Source organism: Podarcis muralis, chromosome 10 (assembly GCF_964188315.1).
Source record: "Podarcis muralis chromosome 10, rPodMur119.hap1.1, whole genome shotgun sequence".
In the NCBI taxonomy this organism is placed as follows: domain Eukaryota; kingdom Metazoa; phylum Chordata; class Lepidosauria; order Squamata; family Lacertidae; genus Podarcis; species Podarcis muralis.
Window position 1 is genome coordinate 57490559 of NC_135664.1, and position 21992 is coordinate 57512550.

Sequence of the window (21992 nt, forward strand, 5' to 3'; positions counted from 1 at the left end):
AGCAATATACAGTGGTACCTCGGGTTAAGTACTTAATTCTTTCCGGAGGTCTGTTCTTAACCTGAAACTGTTCTTAACCTGAAGCACCACTTTAGCTAATGGGGCCTCCTGCTGCCACTGCACCACTGGAGCACAATTTCTGTTCTCACCCTGAAGCAAAGTTCTTAACCTGAAGCACTATTTCTGGGTTAGCGGAGTCTGTAACCTGAAGCGTACGTAACCTGAGGTACCACTGTAATGCGTTTTTGTATGTCATTTTCACCAATGTAGGAAATTTTGTGTGCGCTTACCCCTAATAATATGTTTTTTGTGCACATTTATTGTTTTCGAAGCTGCAATGCAAAATTTGAAGAGGTGCATTTTGGTTTGTGTGTTGGTTTGAGAAGTGCCAATTAGATTTGCATTAAAATGTGAGCCAGACTGATTTATCCCCCATCGTTAATCAAGGATGAAGGGAGTCTCAAGGGTGCCTGGTTGGAGAAACCTGCTCCTAGGTCATTCGGGTCTATTCTGACTGGCAGTGGCTGTCTAGGGTCATAGGCAGAGGTTTCTCCCATTGCCTCCTACCCAAGCCTTGGTACCTGGAGATGCCAGGCACTGAATTGTGGCTCTCCTACACAGCATAACTTAGTTTCCTTTCTCCCCTCTGTTTTGCAGGGGAGCCAACATGTCCCAGTGCAGTTTCACCAGCATACCTAGCTTTCAAGTGAATGTGGTATTTTGGGTGAGGACCATTTAGCAGGTTGCGCTTTAAGGGTAGCGCAACTGGTTCAGCCACACCGGGTGCCGTGCTGCAGGGGGCGCCACAACAATGCTGTAGAATGGAGCCAAGAGGCCAGGGGATGCCAAATTTTAGTGTTGCATAGGGCACCTCTGAAATTTGAGAGCCCAAAGTCTGCCACTGCACTTAGGGCCCTATCCTGCAGAGATGAGTAAAGCAACTTCCCCTAGGTTGTGTCACTAAATGGCAACTTGCGAACAGGAAATAAGGGCTTTGTGTTACTTCTGTTTTTCCTCTCTGGGTGGAGCACAGCGTCCTTCTACTAAGGATTTATGTGTATTGCTTGCTAAGTTTCCTTACCCATCTGCTGGTAATTGAGTTGTGAATAAGTCTTATTAGCCATTATCCCTTTTTAATCCCTCCTTAATAGGGCACAGTGCTGTTAATTGGATATGCTTGTTTCCTGGTGTTGTCTTTCATTTGCCAGGTGATCTTTTCCTTGAAACGCTGGACTTGTTGATTAGGGTAGTGACCACTGCGGTATAACCATGGGGCCAAACCATGTGTGGAGAGTTTGGCTAAGCAGCCATAGCAAAATAAAGCAAGGGTTTGTGCTACAAGTGTACAGCCAGGCAGACACTTCTGAAAGGAGTAATGTGACAAATTTCCAGGCCACAGGGATGCAAACAGCCCTATAGATGCACTGATTTTACAGCGCATCTATAGCGTGTCTCTCTACAGCAGCCTTTTCTAGTCTGAAGTTTTGGGCCACAGCTCTTATCAGCCCCAGAGAAGCCAGGTGAAGATCTTTTTTACCCTGCCATACTTTTATGTTTTATGTTTCAGTGCATTCAGATCTGGTTACAAATAGTTTTCCCATTTGCTGGATTTTAGGCTGGTTTTTTTGTTAATTTTTATTATGGTCACTTTTTAGGCTTCTTTTTGGTACTGTCTTATGTTGCGCTGTGAGTTTTTATATCATTTTTGTATTGTGATTGTTTTACTGATTGAATTGTATTTGATTTTTTGTGTGCATTGCCCAGTGGTCTTTGGTTGCTGGGAGGTCCAGATATGTATTCTTAATTCTCATTACAGACATAATGTACATTACAGGCATAACATTTTCTTATGTCCATGTGTTGGCAAGCTAGTCATACAAAGGAGTTAGCAGTTGGGCTCTCGATATAACCAGATTTCAGCATTTGTTCTGAAAGAGTTTCTGCATCCAGAAGTGGTACAGCTAATTTTGCTGATAAAACTTCTGCCCATGTAGTTCTGCTGTATGCTTATGCAAGATGTCAGCAATATCTGCTTCCTTGGGTCTTTGTGTTCTGGAGCAGTTGAGAAACAGCTAGAAAAGTGTTAGGAACCATAACGCTCCAGGTGATCTATAATGTAGCTTTTGGCCTTTACTCAATATTTTGTAAAACAGACAAACAAAAAACCCTAATGGTCCAATGCAAGTGTTTGTTTTTAATTACAAACTTGGTTGAATTATGTTTTTAGTTGCCAAACACAAAGTGTTGTATTCCAAAGAGAAATATATGCACATATGTTAAGACTTTTATGCAGTCATCCACATGGCATCAAAACAAACTTGGGAAATCTTTTACATTACATTTTCATCTCACACCCGCAGGGTATACTTAAGTCTAAGGCGTTAAGATAATTTCTCCATAGTGGCTGCTGTGACTGAGACAGAATGGAGATTACTGTACTATTGTTAATAAACAATATAAACTGAGACCATACAGAGCCAAACCCAGCTTTCTTTGTTCATCCTCTTATCACCCAACGAACATTCAAAAAATCAAAAGCAGCAATAGACTAAAAACACATCGGCAGTCTAAATATCTCAGTAGGCTTGTCTAAACAAAAATGTTTTTAGCAGGCCCTGAAAAGAATGCAGTGAAGGTATCTGCCTGATATCAATAGGCAGGGAGTTCCAAAGTGTCGATGGCACTACAAGAATAGGTTGGTTTATTACAGGTATTGTGTGGCACCTGTAACAGTGCCAGTTGTGCAGGATCAATCCCATCAGGAACTCCAGTCTTTGCCTAGCACGAGATTCTGTGTTCTGCTATGCAAGGGAGTATGGTTAGGTTATTAATGTCTACTCAGCACTTTTATGAAGGCTTTCAAACTTGGTTGAGCACCTTTTTGAAACATTTCCCTTTATAAAAAAATAAAAGAAAACTATTCACCACCCTTTGAAAGACTGACATCTTTATGGAGGACTGCTCATAGTTAAATGTTGTATGGAAGCATGGTTTTCTAATGAGAACTAAAATTGAGAGAGAGGTAGGTTTAATTACCATTTTGTGATTTTATAAATCTCCCCTGTACAGTCCTCCAATTATCAATTTGTAGTTAAGTTCTGCAAAGCCATGGTGAGTGCACTTGATATCCTCAACGTTTAATTTAACACGAAGCTAATAACCTGCTCTTGTCTTTTCTGTCTTGTAAGAAGTTATTTCTATTTATTACAACAGGGAGTTTGGGTTATGTGCAACTATGGAAGAGAGATGAAATTATCAAACTTGTAAAAATACTTTTAAAATTGCATGATCAAAACATCAAAAAAAATTGAGTGAATCAAAGATGGTTCAGATATTTGCAATATCTCCATGTCAAATGGATTGTTTACTCAGATGTTAAAAATAACCGCTTGTTATTTGCAAGGCCCTAAACTAAACTTAAGGTTCGTATAGTTAAATTAAAGCTATGGTTTTCCCAGTAGTGATGTATGGAAGTGAGAGCTGGACCATAAAGAAGGCTGATCGCCTAAGAATTGATGCTTTTGAATTATGGTGCTGGAGGAGACTCTTGAGAGTCCCATGGACTGCAAGAAGATCAAACCTATCCATTCTGAAGGAAATCAGCCCTGAGTGCCCACTGGAAGGACAGATCCTGAAGCTGAGGCTCCAATACTTTGGCCACGTCATGAGAAGAGAAGACTCCCTGGAAAAGACCCTGATGCTGGGAAAGATTGAGGGCACCAGGAGAAGGGGACGACAGAGGATGAGATGGTTGGACAGTGTTCTCGAAGCTACCAGCATGAGTTTGACTAAACTGTTGGAAGCAGTGGAGGACAGGAGTGCCTGGTGTGCTCTGGTCCATGGGGTCACGAAGAGTCGGACATGACTAAACAACTAAACAGCAACAAAGTAAACTTGCAAATAAATCTACAAAAATTAGTAGTCCACAAAAAAATTATAACTCACCTACTCTCACATACCTGTGTTAGTCATTTAAAGGGGAAAACCCACCTTGGCTTTTGAAAACCTTCCCCTACATAGTCACCTGGAACCTATTCTTGCCAAGTGAATTTACAAACTTCTGCTAATGAGATATGTGTGGTGGATTTTTTTTGGGGGGGTAGCCTGTAATGTTTAATTTTTTAATCTATTAGACTGCTTTCATTGTAATCTTTACAGAAAGGCAGCATTCAGATGCAGTGAATGTAATTATTGGCAAATCCTTTAATGAGCTAAAAAGATATCTCTGATTAATTGGGCAGCAGATTAAAAAGAAACTAACATAATAACTTATTAAAATTGTAGATTTTCAAGAACTATATTAAGAAAGGCACTTAATCTTCTTTTTCTCTCATACACATTGTCTCTCCCCCTGCATCCCCCCCAGCCCACACACAAAAGAAGAATGCCTTTTCTGAGATGGTGCCTAAAACAAAACATGTATACGTGACCTAAAAGCAAATTATACTTCTTGCTTCAGGTCTAGCTGTTCCCAGGCTTTCTTCAAAGTGCTGGTCGTTATTTTGAAAGCTTTTAAAGTGGTTTAGGACCAAGATACTTAAAGAACAATCCCACCCCAGATAGGAATCTGCTTGTCAGCTAAGATAGGGGTGAGTAACCTGCAGCCTGACACCCTTTCATGTGTGTAGGAAGGAGGAAAACAGGGGGAAAGAGGGTGACAGAGATAAAGGGATAAATAGGCACCGCTGCAGTGGGAAGGTAAACGGCGTTTCCATGTGCTCTGGCACTTGTCACAGTGTTCCATTGCTCCAGAAGCAGTTTAGCCATGCTGGCCACATGACCCGGAAAAGCTGTGTGCGGACAAACGCCGGCTCCCTTGGCCTGAAAGCAAAGATGAGTGCTGCACCCCATAGTTGAATTTGACTGGACTTAAACATCCAGGGGTCCTTTAGGGCCAGTGTGGTGGTTAAGAGCAGTAGACTCATAATCTGGTGAACCGGGTTCGCGTCTCCGCTCCTCCACATGCAGCTGCTGGGTGACCTTGGGCTAGTCACACTTCTTTGAAGTCTCTCAGCCCCACTCACCTCACAGAGTGTTTGTTGTGGGGGAGGAAGGGAAAGGAGAATGTTAGCCGCTTTGAGACTTCTTCGGGTAGTGATAAAGCGGGATATCAAATCCAAACTCTTCCTCTTCTTCTTTACCTTTACCTGTGTTGGAAGCAGCTTTCTACAGGGTTTGTCTATTGGTCCATCTCACTCAGTACTGTCCATCTTGACAGCTTTTTTGGGAAGATACCAGGGATTGAATTTAGGATTTTCTGCTTGCAAAGCATTTGCTCTTCCATTGAAACACAGCCCTTTTCCATTGCATGCTGTGTTTGTTTTTAGAAGAGAACCTGATACAATCTTGTTGCTGTTCAGGGATTGTTGTGTCATCTGGGGCAGAAAGTGTTTCATTGTTTCCTAGATTTTATTTTATTTGGTGGGAATATCTCTACCCCACCCACCCCATCTCAATCCTCCCCAAAGAACGGGAAATTTATCTTGAAAAGTTGTGGCTTACATTAACATCATTGGATTCTTTCCTTGTTATAAAGTGCAGATTTATAGCAGGGAGTGGCTATTTTATTTTAAACGTAACCAGCAGACTGCATAATAGGCCTTGCTGATCTATGAGGAGAGGGTTTTTACAAGCTCCGGTCAGGAAGTTAAATGTTGGAGGGCTCAAAGACAGCTGTCTCTATTTCATCGTTATTCCCTGCATTTGCAATTCAGCTGCGTTTGATGGATGCTGTGTGCGCTTCCAAGGTCAATAGGACCAGATTGTTTACACTGGAGTTTTTTTTGTATGGGTGCCAACACACACACACACAAGATGCTCTGATTCTTGCTCCTCTACTAATACCAGCCCCAGCAAAAAAATAGCAGGAGAAAGAGATCTTGAAATGTTGGAGGAAGCAACACAGCTGTGAGCCGTTTTGCAATTAAAATTTCAAGACCCGGAATTTTCGCCACCAGATATTGCTGGCCAGAAATCAAATAGCAAGGAGGGCTCCACAGAGCATCTAACTCATCATCTGAATAGATTATTTGAAGCATTGTCTAATATAGGGGGCGGGAAATCTGTGGCCTTCCAGATGTTTTTGGATGCCAACTCCCATCAGCCCCAGCCAGCATGGCCAGTGATCCCTCAGTATTTGGAAAGCCACAGGTTCCTCACTCCTAGTTTGACAGAAATTTGTCACAGGAACTTCTCTACGTTTTTTCAAAAAGTGAGTTGAGTTGCGTCTCCTCGGTTGTCATCTTCTTTGGCAATCACTCGTAGCTGAGTAAGATTGTCTTCCATGAACACGGTTTTAACAGTGAGTCTGTAAGTGATTGTGGAGGCCAATTCTGGATCCACATGTCTTTCCACAGTGGGGACATAGGTTTCCAGGTGGGAGTTGATCATGGTGAGGGGTTGCCAAGCGCGCCTTCCTCTTAGCACATTTCTCCCTTTCGTCCTGAGTTCGAGTGTCTTCAAAGCCCATGACGCCTTTGGTAAAGGCTGTTCTCCAATTGGAGTGCTCCCAGGCCAGTGTTTCCCAGTGTTTAGAGTTGACAAAAATGTTTCTTGTGTATGTGTTACAGGTTCTTGGGACAGTCTTCTCACGGACCATCTAAAACTGTAGCTGCTTAAATAGTGAGGTGATGACTTGGAGGCACATTTTTGTTTTGTTTTTGAGGATATGTTGGCGTTCCCTATAATAGGGAAGGGGGTAAATAGCAAAAATGGGCATTCCCTCTTACAATGGAAGCTAGACATTTGCTTATTAAATTTATTAATTCCTTCAATATTTCAAAAATATTTCAATATTTCTAAAAGGCTTCTGTGTCAAGGTTTTGATTTTTAAAAAACATAATAGATTAATAGGTTAAAAGGCTGATTATCAAAGCCTTTTTAGTTAATTAGTGGAGGCTGCTGTTCTAAATGCAGATGCAAGGGTATAAGTGGAACACAGGTGAAATCTAGACACATAAAAAACAATGTGAATTTTTTTTGGGGAAAATATATATTGAATTTGCCATAGCTCATCATCGCCACTTGTTGTCACATTTGTGTAATGCACTTCACAACACATTGAAAACGTTTTATTTGTAGCTGTATAGTTGAGTCCGCAGTGAGTCTTGTACAGTACACAAGCACAAGCTTGCACTGAGTGAATCTGGCTCTTTTGACTGGAAATGTGGTCTAAATGGTTAGAAAATAATTTCAGCTGTGGCTAAATTTGATCTTGGCCCCATAACATTTAAATAACTGGATATATTTTCCCAGTCCTGATGTTCCAGTTATCATTGTGTGCCCTCTGTTCTTCATGCCAGATAATGGAACAGAAGCAATTTCAATTGTATAGAAAAAGACCACCCACCAAGGGCATTTCCCTCTGTCCTTAATCCTGTCTTCTTCCACTTCATAACGTAGCCATCTTTGGATCCCATTTGTGTTCACTGGCTTAATTAAACCTCTTTCCCAGTGGCTTATTTCAGATACATATTAAATTTACATAAACACTTTCCAAAGTGCAAGTCTCAAGATTGTTTCAAGGCATATAAACTAAGTTTTGGATCTGGTGGGAGGAAGAATTGACTCATAACATATAGAGAATACATAAGCCTATTATAGCTAGTAGGCGACTCAGCCGGAAGCATTTCATTTCTTTTATTATAGGTATCTTTAATACAGTCTCCCAATCATATTTCTATGGCAATTAAACGGCATTACATGCAAATTTTGTATGCAGTTCCAAACTTGCAAGATAGGACTATTACGAGAAAAGGCAATCAGGGGGATTGGACATCTTAAGCAAGAAGGAGTACTTCAGCACTTCGGGATTAAACTAATATCACAGGCATTTAAGGGTGCTTAACCTAGCCTGGGTTGTGCTTTCTCCATGCATGCAAACAAAGTAATGTTGGACCAGGACTTTCAAGACCCAGTTCAAATCCCCACTCAGCTCTGAAGCTCACAGAGTGACCGTGGACTCCTCACTGTTTCTCACCCTCACTTCCCTCAGATGGTAGTTGTGAGGATAAAATAGGAGGAGACCCATGCAGAACACCCTGAACCCACTGAAATCAATTAGTAGCAGATTTAAGACCTAAGAAATTACAGTGGTGCCCCGCAAGACGAATGCCTCGCAAGACGGAAAACCCGCTAGACGAAAGGGTTTTCCGTCGCGGAGGCGCTTCGCAAGGCGAAGTTCCCTATGGGCTTGCTTCGCAAGACGAAAACGTCTTGCGAGTCTCGCCATTTCCCCCCCCCCCGCTTCCCCCCCTTTTTCAAAGCCGCTAAGCTGTTAATAGCCTTTTAACAGCTTAGCCGCTAAGCCCGCTAAGCCGCTAATAGCGCTAAATTGCTAATAGCGCTAATCCGCTTAGCCGCCAATGGGGTTGCTTCGCAAGACGAAAAAACCACTAGAAGAAAAGAATCGCGGAACGGATTCTTTTCGTCTTGCAAGGCACCACTGTATCATTCTTTGCACAACATGCATTCTGTGGAATTCATGGCCTCTACGAAATAACTTTGATGGAGTCTAGCATAAAAGAAGCATAGAAGAATGAAAATCACAACAAAGCTTGATTTTTGTACAGTAAGTCCTCAACTTGCACTCATTTAACTTGTGCACATCCATCTTTCTGCACCTGGCATTTTTTAAAAAGGGGGTGGTTGTCAAGGAAAAAGAACTTTGGCAATCTCACCTGCCATTGAACCCAGTGTGTTTTGACTATTCCTGTGATCCCTGGAACGTAACCCCTATGTATGTTGCAGGCTTATTGTGTGTGTGTGTGTGTGTGTGTGTGTGCGCGCATGCGCATGCGCATGCCATCAGTGTGCATAACACTTTACTGGAGTGCAATATGGCAGGTCTCTGCCTGAAGGAGTTTACAGTTTAATATACAAAGCAATGGAAATAACCGAGGAAGAGGGGGCAGGGGTAGAATGTCTTGATTATTTACTGATACATGCTGTTGCTTTGTTATAGTTGAATATGGGAATTAAGGGATTGTACCAAAGGATTCAGAGAAAAAGATCTCGATAATTTTTTGATAATTTGAAGACAGGGGCTGTGAGTTTGTGCATATGTCTCACATGAACCTCTCCATATTTAGTTTGATCTGCCTGCACTTCTCACCATTGTGTTAAAACTTTCACAACACAGTTCTTCTTAAGACCTCATATGGGATAGTTTATAGATAGTCTCTGAAGGTTCCCCATTGATCAGTTATGAGGTAATGCTTTCCTTTAGCTTGATGCCTCATTGGGAGTCAGTTCTGAAAGCACTGACTTGGAGGAAAAAATGCTGTGTTGGAACCGGCTGTATATAGTGCTGGGCAAAATCTTCAAGACATTTTGCAGATTTGGCAGGAGATAGGGGTTTGGGACTCAGAAGTTTAACCCAACAACAGGATGGGGATTTTTCTGTGTAATGAGCTTGGGTAGAAGGGCTAAGGGAGCTGGCCATGTTCTGTCTACAACCACAAATAAAGGAAGAAAACCATAACACTAGACAATGGGCACTTGCAGACTGCCCCCCCCCCTTGCAGGTATGTTCTACAGCGCCATTGGTCCACTGGTGGACCATTGGCTCATCTGGCTCAGTATTATCTACACAGACTGCCAGTGGCTTTCTGGGATTTCAGAAAAGACCCCCAGGTATATCTGGGTAGGCCATTCTACAGCCTGAGTGTCATCAACCTTCTCCCCAGTAGCCGCTTCCCAGTATTTACTGAGGGAGAAGGGCACCTAAAGATGATCTCAAGGTCTAATTAGGCATGTTTGCGAGGAAGTGAACCTTAAGGAAGCAGGTTGTAAGTCTTACAGGTTTGGGCATTTGGTTTTCCAGATGTTGGTGAACTACAGCTCCCATCATCCCTGGTCCATTGGCCATGCTTGCTGGGGCTGGTGGTAGTTGAAGGACCAAACCCCACCACTCCTGTTCTAACACATTTAGGTCTTTAAAGGTCAAACAGCGGATGTCCAACCCCAATATAAAGACTGGCTTGTTAAGTCTCTTTTACGATTCTTTGCCTGTTGGTTTGCTCTGTGCTGTGCAATCCAGATGTTGCAGCACGAAGGTTAATGGCCTCTGGAGATTAAGCTGCATCCTTTGGGGCTATTGCAGGATGAACACAGAAACCAGAAGGATGTTGCTAATCTCTTCAGCGGTGACTTTGAGACAGACTGGCACAATAGCATGACATGGAATGTTTGAGATTTGGGAACAAGCAAAGTATATCAGTGTTATGCACTAACATGGTTCACAAGTGTGTGTCTTTGGGTCTTTTCATTAGTCATTGCACAGTTGTTTTGAGTTTCAGGTCTGTCCCTTCAAAATGCAAGTCGCTCATGGGTCTGCTGAGCCATTCTGCTGTTTTGGTTCCACCCTGGGATTTTATAATGTGGATCAATGTGACCCCAGTCATCTCTCCTTTCTTTTGACCTGCTTGCTAAGGATAACGATGAGCATTGCTACTTGCGTCATTGCTATTCTTATATCTTAGAGCACATCTGCCTTCCAAATTGTAAACCACTTTTAAACTGGCTTACTGCTAATGACACTTGAGTGCTCCACTATTGATTTGTTTTTCAGAGGGACTTGACAGAAGTTGAGGTCCCTGGTGGCTAAGGAAGAATTCTTGTTTCTTCCTTTTGTTTGTTGAGAAAAAGAGACTTCCAACCCAGGTCGCATTCAGACTTGGGGACTATTGTGATAGTCTTCCTGACCATAGTGCTAGTGCATTATGTTTTCTTATGTCCCTTTCACATTGCAGTATCTGTTGTATTATGGAACTGTGGCTTTTCAACTGATAACACAGGCATGCTGCACTGAACTTCATTCACAGCAGTGGGTGTGGTGTGACACAACAGCAAACATCATTGGGCAACATCCCTACTTCCCCTCTCTTTCCATACATACATGTTTCTGTTCCCCCATGAAAACAACAGGAAAGAAATATGTTATGTACTGAAGTTCTCACCCTGGGCCAGCAGGGGGATACTGTAGATAGTTCAGGTCCACGTATGCAAATAAGGGATCGAAAGTGACGTTCAGTGATTGGATAGTTACAGAAAGTTGTTACAGTTACGTTGTACTGGAGCTCTATATAAGCAGGCTGGCTGAACCTTTCAGTTCAGTTCTGTTCTGGCCTGTGAATAAACAAGAGCTGTTTGAAGAATCGCTGTGTCGTCTGATATGTTCACCCACAACTTAACAAAATGTATGCTGGAAACGTGCCCCAAATGTCTTCACTTTACTCCCAAGATTTTCCGGGTTATGGCATCTGCAAACCTATTTCTTCTGGAATCAAATAATATGAAAATGAGTGCTAAACATGCATTATATTCCATTAGTTTTCTGGAAGTGGCTTTTATGTCATAGGAAAGCTCTAGTATAATGTGGAAATTAACAGGGGACTAGAACAAACTGCCATGTGAATGCAGCCTCGGAGTGACTTACCACGTGACTGCCTTATGTCCCATTGAGCAACAAACATTTGACAGACTATCGCTGAAATATTTTTGTTGCTAAAGTAGTCTGGAGGCAGTCTGGTATCTCTCTCCGCCCCTCCCCCCTCTTGGAAATCCATTTGTCATTTTAATGGCTCTGGAATGTTACATGCTGGGAGATTGGAAATGTCAGAATCCAACAAGAGGCCTCAACGACATTCTTAATAATGAAAGAATATATCTGTGCTGCTAAGGCATCTTGGTTCCTTTGGGTAGTTCAGTTAATTTCAAGGTGTGAATAAGATAAAAAATAAAAATCATCTCAGTGCTGAGGCGATTCTTCTAAACCTGCTCATCTGTAAATAAGCAGATTCCTCAATTGTCTAAAGCTGCCACTGCGCCATAATGATGCTCAGCTGCCTGCTAAATAATGATACTTTCCTTCCACCAGGATGAGAGCAAAAGCTTTTGATCGTAGGCGTAGAACTCTTTCTGGAGTTCATTATGTGTCAAAGCAGCTCACCCTTTACATCTCGCCATCTCTCTAAAGAACTCAAAGTAGTATAAACAGCTCCCGACTTACTTTTTTTTACACTAAACAGTACTGTGAGGTAGAATCTAAGGTCACACAGGGAGCTTTATGGCTGGGCAGAGATGTGAACAGGGGTCTTCCCTATTCTAGTCTAACCAAGACCTGCTTATAGATTTGCACATGGAGAGATTTTTAGTCTTCATGGTGACGGTCTTCAAAACGTGGGCTTTACTTGTAACTACAACTCAGAATAAAGGAAAGAAGAACGAAGGAAGGAAGGGGGATTTGTGAGGATAGCAGTGCTCACGAGGCAAGACTTTCTGAACACTTCAAAAATGCAAATAATAATACATTAGTATGCTGGATCAGATGAAAGGTCCAGCCTTTTGACATATATATGTACGTATGTATTAAATTGGTCGCCATTAAGTTAATCTCTGCTTATTAGCTTGTGTCTAGTATTAAGTGGCAATTATATCATTAGCTTAGCACCCTGCATGATTAACTTACTGAATTCACTTGTGCATGGCTTTCAGTTTAGATGGATGTTTTAAAGGAAGGCTGGACCAGTTCATGAAGGAAGATAGGTCTTCCAACAGCTGTTAGCTATGTCAGGTGAGATAACCCTCCTGTTCAGGGTTCCAATCTGGAGGGAGGAGATTCAGCTTCTTACTGAACTACTTTGCACAGCTTCCTCTTGGTCAGCTCTTGGTCCAGTTCTTGCTCCAGAACATGGAGGGTTGGTTAAGGATGGATACAGAGAAGCTAAGTGACAGAGCATCTGCTTTGCATGCAGAAGGTCGCATGTTCAATCCCTGGCATCTTCAAGTAGAACTAGGAAAGACTCCCTGTCTGCAAGCCCAAGAACAGCTGCCAATCATAGTCAACAATATATAATCTGGAGTTTTGCTGGCATATCTGTTGTACTGGTAGCATATAATATCTGTAACATTTTATGATACTTGTAAAACACTGAAGATTCCTGCCCCCCCCCCAAAAGTAAGCAGTATATGCATTATCTACATGTTTGCCCACCTTTGGTTCCCACCATGCACTCAGCTCTCACTTGTGACTCCTAGAAGCTGTCTACATGTGACAGCAGCCGCACCCTAGGAAACAGCTTTGACAGGCCAGCTAAACCAGGTGAGGGGAGCCGATGGGTCTCAAAGCCCATCTAGGAGCAGGAAAACTCTGATCCTAAACTTCTACTGCCTTGTGGGATATCTTCGGGAGAAGAAAAGGCTAAGGCATAAACCCTACACAAGTCTGGAGTGGAATTGCTAAGATGGTTGGATGGCACCTTGTACTCCTCCTTCTGACAACTCCTCTAGCCAAGCTGGTGTGAAACGTATTGCTCTGCTTTCGAACACATCAGCAAAGCTGAGAGGTGGGTCTTGTCGTCTGGGTAGTCCAGGATCTCCATACACACTGTCCTGGCGTGCACCTCGGATAGGTCATTTCAGCGTTGCTAACTCAGTGGTTTGACTTCACCCTCGGAGGTGCACTCCATTGTCCTGGGCAACTTTTTGCTGCTGAAGTTTGAATTTTGCCACAATTTGTTTTCCAGCCTGATGCAAAAATCTATTTTTAAGGCATAGAAATGTTTTTCAACTGATTTCAAGATTATTGATATGGAGAAAGACCATATTGCTCAGAGCACATGAAGAGCTCTATGATCTCCTTCCTTTTTAGGTTTCCCTTGATTTTAATGGGAAATAATGCTGCGGGCAGAAATAATTACCATAGGATAAATCAAAGGCACACAGATGGAACACCCTGATAATGAGATACAGCAATTAGTAACAACTTTGTTTTAGAACCGTACTAGTGGTATGCTTTGGAATTTCTTTGATGTGGTCACTGATTTATAGATAATATTGGGGAAGGAATACAAGGCCCATACAGGCAAGCTCAGGATTTTTTTGCTTTTGGCTCAAGGTGTTTGTTTCTTAATGCTATGATCCCAAGAAAATTTGATGATGAATTGCCTCAAGCTCAGTAGTGTTCATCTTAGGATCAGGCTGCAAAAATGAAAAATGTATTTGGCATAAGGATGGTATTTGTACAGTACCGAGGCTTTCAAAAATGATTTCCTGAAGAATCCTTGGGTTCCCTAGAAGCTTACCAGGAGCCCCTCAGTTCAGTAATGGTTGGCAAGTTTCTCTGAAAGTTCTTTTATTTATTATATTTCTATGCATTCAAGGGGGACGCGGGTGGCGCTGTGGGTAAAAGCCTCAGCGCCTATGGCTTGCCGATCGAAAGGTCGGCGGTTCGAATCCCCGCGGCGGGGTGCGCTCCCGTTGCTTGGTCCCAGCGCCTGCCAACCTAGCAGTTCGAAAGCACCCCCAGGTGCAAGTAGATAAATAGGGACCGCTTACTAGCGGGAAGGTAAACGGCGTTTCCGTGTGCTGCGCTGGCTCGCCAGATGCAGCTTTGTCACGCTGGCCACGTGACCCGGAAGTGTCTCCGGACAGCGCTGGCCCCTGGCCTCTTAAGTGAGATGGGCGCACAACCCCAGAGTCTGGCAAGACTGGCCCGTACGGGCAGGGGTACCTTTACCTTTACCTTTATGCATTCAAGGAGCTCAGGGCTGCATGTATGGTGTTATCCCCTCCCCCTTTTAGCCTGACGGTGACCTTATGTGGTAGGTTAGGCTGACAGTGGCTAGTTTGTGGTCACCCATTGAGCCTCATGGCTCAATGGGGATTTGACCTTGGCTCTCCCCAGACCTAGTCAAACACTCTAATTACACCACAATGGTTAAAAGACAGCTGGTCCTCCACTGTTGCTCACCTGAAATGCACCCTTGCAGGGATGTGTTGTATGCACTCTTTCACTTTGCCCTGGGAACTATAAAAGACCTCTGAAAAAATCTCTCCAGTTTAATGGCTGAATTCAGACATCCCACCAAAGCACGGTTTGATTGCATGACTGAACTTATGTCACTTTACAAGCCATGGTTTGCAAGGAACTGAACTTGGATATCAAAGCATGGTTCAGAGCTGGTTTGCAAACCACAGTTTGTGCTGCTATATCTGAATTCACAAACTACAATTATGGCTTCATAAGGCTGTTGCAACACTGAGAAGGGAGCTTGATGCCGAGCAGATACAAAATGAAAGCAGACAAGTAGGTTCAAAACAAGGTTTGTCTTCTGTACATTTGAAAGTTCTGACTATGGTGTCAATTCATAACTAGGATTACCAGAAACCATGGCTTGGCACAATGTCTGAATTGTGCTGTTTAGTTTTTTTCCTTTGCTCTCTCACTTTCATTCCTATTATAGAGAAGCTGTTGCATTTGTTATATCTAAATGCCTGGTTGTGTGTGCGTGCGCATCTATTAAAGAATTGCTTGCCTAAGCCTGTGCAGTATCTCTTTCAGTCAAAGCCAGAATCAACCCATTTTCTGCAAAGGATATTGTTGTTGTTGAATGGCAATATACAATGTACATTTTGCATTCCTTCCAATAAATGCCGGAAACGGTTGGCGGTATGCTCTGTGCCAACACCTTTTGTGAAGTTTATTATTGGGCTGTCGTTAAGAACAGGAACTATGGTATTGCTGTCTTTTCATTTATCCATTCTGATAAACTGTGGCGAAGTTTTCAGTGCTTATGTAGTTTTTTCTAAGTTCTTTTCTAAATAAAAGGAGATGCATCTGTTGGGTGTAGAATCATCCTCTTATTACAGTGGCCAACTTTTTTAAAAAACAAGGAATGCTTATAATGAAGACTCTTAACCATTTGCTAAAGCTGTACACATTAGGTAGGGCTTTGGTCAGTAGTGGTAGGCTCAGAGGGTTGCCATATATCCTCTTTTTCCAGGACATGTCCTCTTTTTCATGGGTAGAGTCATCATAGCAATCCATAGTTAAAAGTAAAGGTAAAGGTAAAGGTACCCCTGCCCGTACAGGCCAGTCTTGCCAGACTCTAGGGTTGTGCGCTCATCTCACTCTATAGGCCGGGAGCCAGTGCTGTCCGCAGACACTTCCGGGTCACGTGGCCAGCGTGACATCGCTGCTCTGGCAAGCCAGCGCAGCACATGGAACACTGTTTACCTTCCCGCTAGTAAGCGGTCCCTATTTATCTACTTGCACCCAAAGGTGCTTTCGAACTGCTAGGTTGGCAGGCGCTGGGACCGAACGACAGGAGCGCACCCCGCCGCAGGGATTTGAACCGCCGACCTTTCGATCGGCAAGTCCTAGGTGCTGAGGCTTTAACCCACAGCGCCACCTGTGTCCCTTAAAAGTAGAAATCAGCAAATGTGTCCTCTTTTCTTGCTGTTCAAAATATGCAACCCTAGAACTTCAAATGCCTTTCTAAGATGACATGTTCTTTTGAATGAAGAGCTGTGTGTACAGTGGTTACTACACTGATGTCTTTAGACTTCATCAGCCACCAATTTTCTGAATTAGGATCTTTCCATTTCCATACAGAACAGGGATAACCCAATAGGTTGGAGCAAAGGACAATGCAGAAAACCTGAACTGCCGTTTGTTGTGTTTCAGCTTTAAAGAGCGGGTGTTTGCACTTGGACATAGAGCTTTAAAGTGTGGATATGTGTCTGGAAAGAGCAGGGCAAGCGATAAGTGTAAGTAAAGGTAAAGGGACCCCTGACCATTAGGTCCAGTCGCGGGCGACTCTGGGGTTGCGGCACTTATCTCGCTTTATTGGCCGCTTCCGGGTCATGTGGCCAGCATGACCAAGCCACTTCTGGCGAACCAGAGCAGCACACGGAAATGCCGTTTACCTTCCCGCCAGAGCGGTACCTATTTATCTAATTGCACTTTGACATGCTTTCGAACTGCTAGGTTGGCAGGAGCTGGGACCGAACAATGGGAGCTCACCCCGTCATGGGGATTCGAACCACTGACCTTCTGATCAGCAAGTCCTAGGTTCTGTGGATAAGTGCTATATCTTTCTGGTTTCCAAGTTTACCTACCATGTTTTGGGTGTGTCCTTTTTCTGTGCCTTCCATTGGAACTTTCCTGTTGTCTGACGTGTTCCAGTACAGCAGTTCTCTTGAAGGGAGATGTACTGGACAGACTGGTCAGAGCTTGGCCCAATGCCACTCCAATTCTCTTTTGACAGCAATTTTAAGAGGGAGATAAGGAGGAGTTCTGTAGAACTCAGTAATTTGTACCGGTTCAAGGGATTCTGCAGACCTCTCGAAGCAGCTCATCCACATCAAATATAGAAACAGAGGGATGCTAATGATGCTTCTGGTATATACACTGTTCTCAGTTGCGATGTTTATATTGCAATGGATAACATTGATTTTTATCCGAGAAGTGTCTTGTAAGCAGGCAACAGATGGCTCAATATCCAGGCAGGTTGTGCTAGAGTTTAGAAGCACATTTACCACCTGGAGTCGTTCAGGTGGACAGCTCTGTCTGGACAACAAGGGGATGGACAAGGGAAAAAAAGACTTGGTTCATTGATAGTCTGAAAATGGGCATTTCATTGTGCTTGTATACATCTGATTCAGGTTTTGTGCACCTACAGTCTCCACTTGTGTTTTAATGCTTCCAGTTTCCCTGCAAATGAAGGCAGAAACATTGCAGGGAGAGAAAGAACCTAGGAGAGTTTTGGAAACCACCAGACCAATAAACAGAACTGATCTGCTACCTCTACAGAAATTCTGAGTGGCAACTGTGTAAACCCAACCAGATCACAGTCTGCCAGTAACAAGAGTATTAGAGACCCCTCCATTTCCAGATTCCCTGAACCAAATAAAAGCCTGCTGGATCAGGCCAGGGGCTCATCTAGTCCAGATTCCTGCTCTTGGAGTCACCAGTCATGTACCCCAATGAGAAGCCTGCAAGCAGGACATAAGCGCAACAACACTCTCCCCACTTGGGATTCCCAGCAACTGGCTTTCAGAAGCAGACTGTCTCTGACAGTGGAAGGTAGAGCATAACCATTGATAGCCTTATTCTCCACAAATATGCCTAATCCTCTTTTAAAGCCACCCATCTTGGAGGCCATCACTTCTTTTGTGAGAGCAAATCCCACGTGTCCAAACCTAGCATGTATTTCAAATAGCCCTGAAAGACAATGAAACAGCACCATGGTAGTTAGGAGGAGCAGGGAATCCTGAACCGCACAGTGTAAGAATACCGTGCTCACCTATCACAGTTAGGCAAACTATGGTTTTTTGTGACTGTATGAACCTGCTGGCTCCCAGGGAGGAGATTGCATCTACATTGTCCAAAACCAGGGTCACGGTTAAGGTCTACAGACAGAGTTATAAGGATTTTGACCAATAATTAGCAAAGCCGTTGTTGTCCCAACCTCCTGCCCTACTTCTAAAGGGTAGGGCAGGACCAGTCATTCATGTGATTCTTACCCCAAGTGAGAAAACCTTGGTTGCAAGTGTGTGCCCCTACAGGGCAGATCAGTTTGCACCAGTGCATATGGTAGTGTGTCCTTGGTGATGGTACCTGAGACCAACCTTCTGACTCACTGCCTGCTTCTAATTTGGCTGGCCCTGCCAGTTCACTGACCACCTCCTCAGCTACCATGAGAACTTCATTCTCAGGGGACGAAGTGGACAGTTGCTCCAGCGGCTCCCCCTCCCCTTCTGTGATGTCCAGCAACAATGGGGTGAAACCCTTCCTTGCTTGAGCACTCACTATCTCCAACCTCTGGATCCCACTTCTCCTCTGACAGATCTTGTCATCTAGTCCCATCCTAGCTGGCACCACAGGTTCCATGACATAGCCTGAAGTCATACAGTGTATTCTGCCACCTCAGCTCTTGAACACCTAATAAATGGGCAGCTAACCTGTGGCTCTCCAGATGTTGCTGGAGAACAACTTCAAAAGGGCTGTTTTCCACAAGCAATTTTCTTTATCAAGCCAATATCCACTCTTAATATCCAACCAGCATGGCCAATAACCACAGATGGTTGAAGTTGTAGTCCAACATCTGGCTAGCCACCTATGATTCAATTCTTACTAATTCTGTGGAATGTATAAATTAAGTGTCACCAGTGTTGGAATATGGTGATAAAATCAATCCACATTTAAGACATGAATCCTAAGAGCATAAAGGATGCCGAGGAGAATGAATAAATGGAAAAGGTGCAGTTGAGAAGGAACTATCTGGCTTGTCATGTCAGATGTCAAAACAACCATAAACTAGTCATCCTGGCAGTGCTGGCATGTCAGAGTTTGAGATGCTTTCTTTGGACTTTATATTTTATTGCAAAAATAGAAAACATAGGGGGGGGGGATAAAATCTCCTGCCCCCAAATGAATCATTTTTATCTCTTCCAAGATTGTGAGTGGAATTGCATCTGTCTTTTTAAAAGGGAGGAAATCAGCCTGAAAACTGTTTATAAAAATAGCAGAGCTTTTCCAAATAAGAAAAAAGGAGGGAAACTTGTTACCAGTTCCATTTAGGGTGTGTTCATTGCTGTGGAATGAATACAGCCTCCTTTATTTCATCTGACTTGAGCAAGGGAGCTTGACAGATCAGAATGTCAGATTAGACCCTTTTCTGCACAGGAAGGGCCTGTTTTCCTGATGGCTTTGGAACTGGCCTCCATTTAACTGATATAGAGTAGATATTGGCTTGATAAAGGAAATTGCTTGTGGAAAATAGGCAGGGTCTTCATTTGAACAATACTTAAGGAAATAGCTCATGTTTTGCACCAGCCCTTTTGGAGAACAAAGAGCCAAGTTCCTAGCTAATGACAATTCAGTCTAGAGGTAGTTATTGCCCTCTGACTACTAAGTAGTGCTGCCAGATCTGGCTTCTGTTGGCTCTGTACCTATTTTATTCATTCATTTGATTAAACCTAAGTCTCCCTTTTTACTTCAAAAGTCCCCAAGTGACTTACACTGACAGACAGACAAACATATACATCCATTCTGTACATTATTTCATAGGAGGGGAAATCATACAAACCATTAACTTCATATTCAACATAAAACTCTCCCCCAAGCAAAACTCTCACACACCCTTTTTAAAGGCAAGGTGGAAAGATGCTAGATATACTACATGTCATGCCCCCACCCCACTTGAGTTAAAAATTGCTTGTTTATATCCTGCCTGCCTTCCATCTTGGATCCCAGAGTGGCAGCCTTGTGGTTCCCAAGAGGTCTGTTAAGAGGGGGGTAGTTAGATTGCCAAAGAACTTGCATGTTTGTAATATTTTTTGTTCCATTTTTTCATGATAAGTGTTACCCTTATTAATAAAGAACTGATAGATATTTGGTGTGTTGTTTCCTGTATCTGTTTCTTCTCTCATGCTATGTTCAAGAGACCTAAGTCAAATTAAACTTACACAGTAAGTGATTTGGTACACAGCTCTTGTTGCTCCACACTTGAATTGTAGAGCGATATCTACATACGGAATAACTCTTCTGCTATGTCAGGGGGAAGCTGTCGGTAGCACAGCTGTGGTAGGGCAAAGTGAGGCAGGGCAAGAGCTGAACCTAGGAGACCAAGCAGAGGAAAAGTGAGGCAGATCTGTGGCAAGGACTGTTAGCAGCAGGGCGCCCTTAATATTAGCAGAGAGTGTGCTGGTGTGGAGTATTCCTCCTGACATGTTGCTGCTTACCCTGAGAAGGTGGAGGGGTGAAGCTCAGAGCTGCTTGGTTGCACTGGCAAGACCACAGCAGCCAAAGCCATGCTTCCATAGAGCCTTGAAGTGTTCCCACCATCTGGGTAAAAAGTAAAAATGCTGGTGTCATGAGGACAGTTCCACCCCCTCACATGCGCCGTTGCTGGCCTTTAATGTTCAGTCTCGGGAGTAAGTTTGGTCTGGAATGGCCTATTCTGAGCTATTTGCTGTTAAGGGGATTCTTTTGGTGGCCTGGCTTTCTACTCTGTAGTTCACTTCCAGAGTTTAGTGGATGGCAGACAGGCTGAACACCTGCTGAGCAAACCTCAGGTTTCGGGTCTTGCTTCAAGCAGCGATTGTGACAGCAAGAGCAGAGAGGCAAGTTGCATGTACTCTCTGCCATTGTCAGGAACCTTGCCCTATGTATTGCAGTGGATCTTTGTCTGGGTGTGTCCACCTTCTGTGCATGCCCTTGATGCCCACTCTAGGCTTAGATAGAACATGCATAGGATTAGTTGCTAGTGGTGATGCACAGATGGTGCCATTCAAAAATAGGTGCGATTTAGTTTAGAGCTTGCTTCATTTTAGAAACATTCCATAAGGGTGCCACCAGCCCAGACATCTTCAGCTCTGCTTATCTTGTCAGTAAATATTTAATAATATTGGATAGCTCAGCCTGCATAATTCCTGTCTTGCAAGTGAAGGCTATTTTCATTGGCGTTGAGTGTGTGTGGGAGGTATAAGGATGCTTAGGAGACCAGAAAGCTAGTTCTTAACAACTCCTTCCTATCTGCTCCTTAGCCACCCTTTTCAGTCTTTTTCTATAAAAGCTGTTCTGTGAATTCAGAGTAGCATAAATGAATTGATCCCAAAACTCGTGTGGGAAGGCGGTATCGTATTTGTAAAGCTTTTCTTCTGCCCAGTAGCTATGTGTAAGCATTTATTAGCTGTTTTAGGATTAAAACTTGCAAACATAGGTCTGTAAGATTTTTTATGTAAGCACTTTTATCAGGTGTGGTGCAAGTGAAAATTGTTTTGACCACTCTGTGACAGCAAGAGCATGCAAGTTTCCAAGCTCGATGGAATTCTTTGTTCATGTGCTACTCAGAATTCACAGAACAGCTTTTCTAGGAAAAGCCTAAGAACATACAGACCCAATGTTACTGCTACAACAACAACAACAGCAGTATCAAAGGAGGAAATAGCAGGTATGAATCCAGAGACAAGCAGCTAACCACTAAAACCCTGTTTTAAGAAAACAGACCAGAAATGGAAAAACTACTATCTCATACCACAGCTTCAGTGGAATACTCCCTTCTAGCCTATCATCTGCTGAAGACACAACATAGTGGAAAATGTTTAAATTGATTCTGCTGCTGGAGACAGAAGGAATTTTCACAATTGGAGGAGGCTAAGCAGTAAAAGCTCTCCCTCCAAGGACAAACCAGCCGAAGGGCTTC

The 21992-nt window shown here is 43.2% G+C and overlaps 1 protein-coding gene across 3 annotated transcripts in view; it reads left to right on the forward strand.

The window, feature by feature from the left end:
* TMTC1 (transmembrane O-mannosyltransferase targeting cadherins 1) overlaps nt 1-21992 on the forward strand; it is a 171035-nt gene that overhangs the window by 52816 nt on the left and 96227 nt on the right. The window lies entirely within an intron of this gene.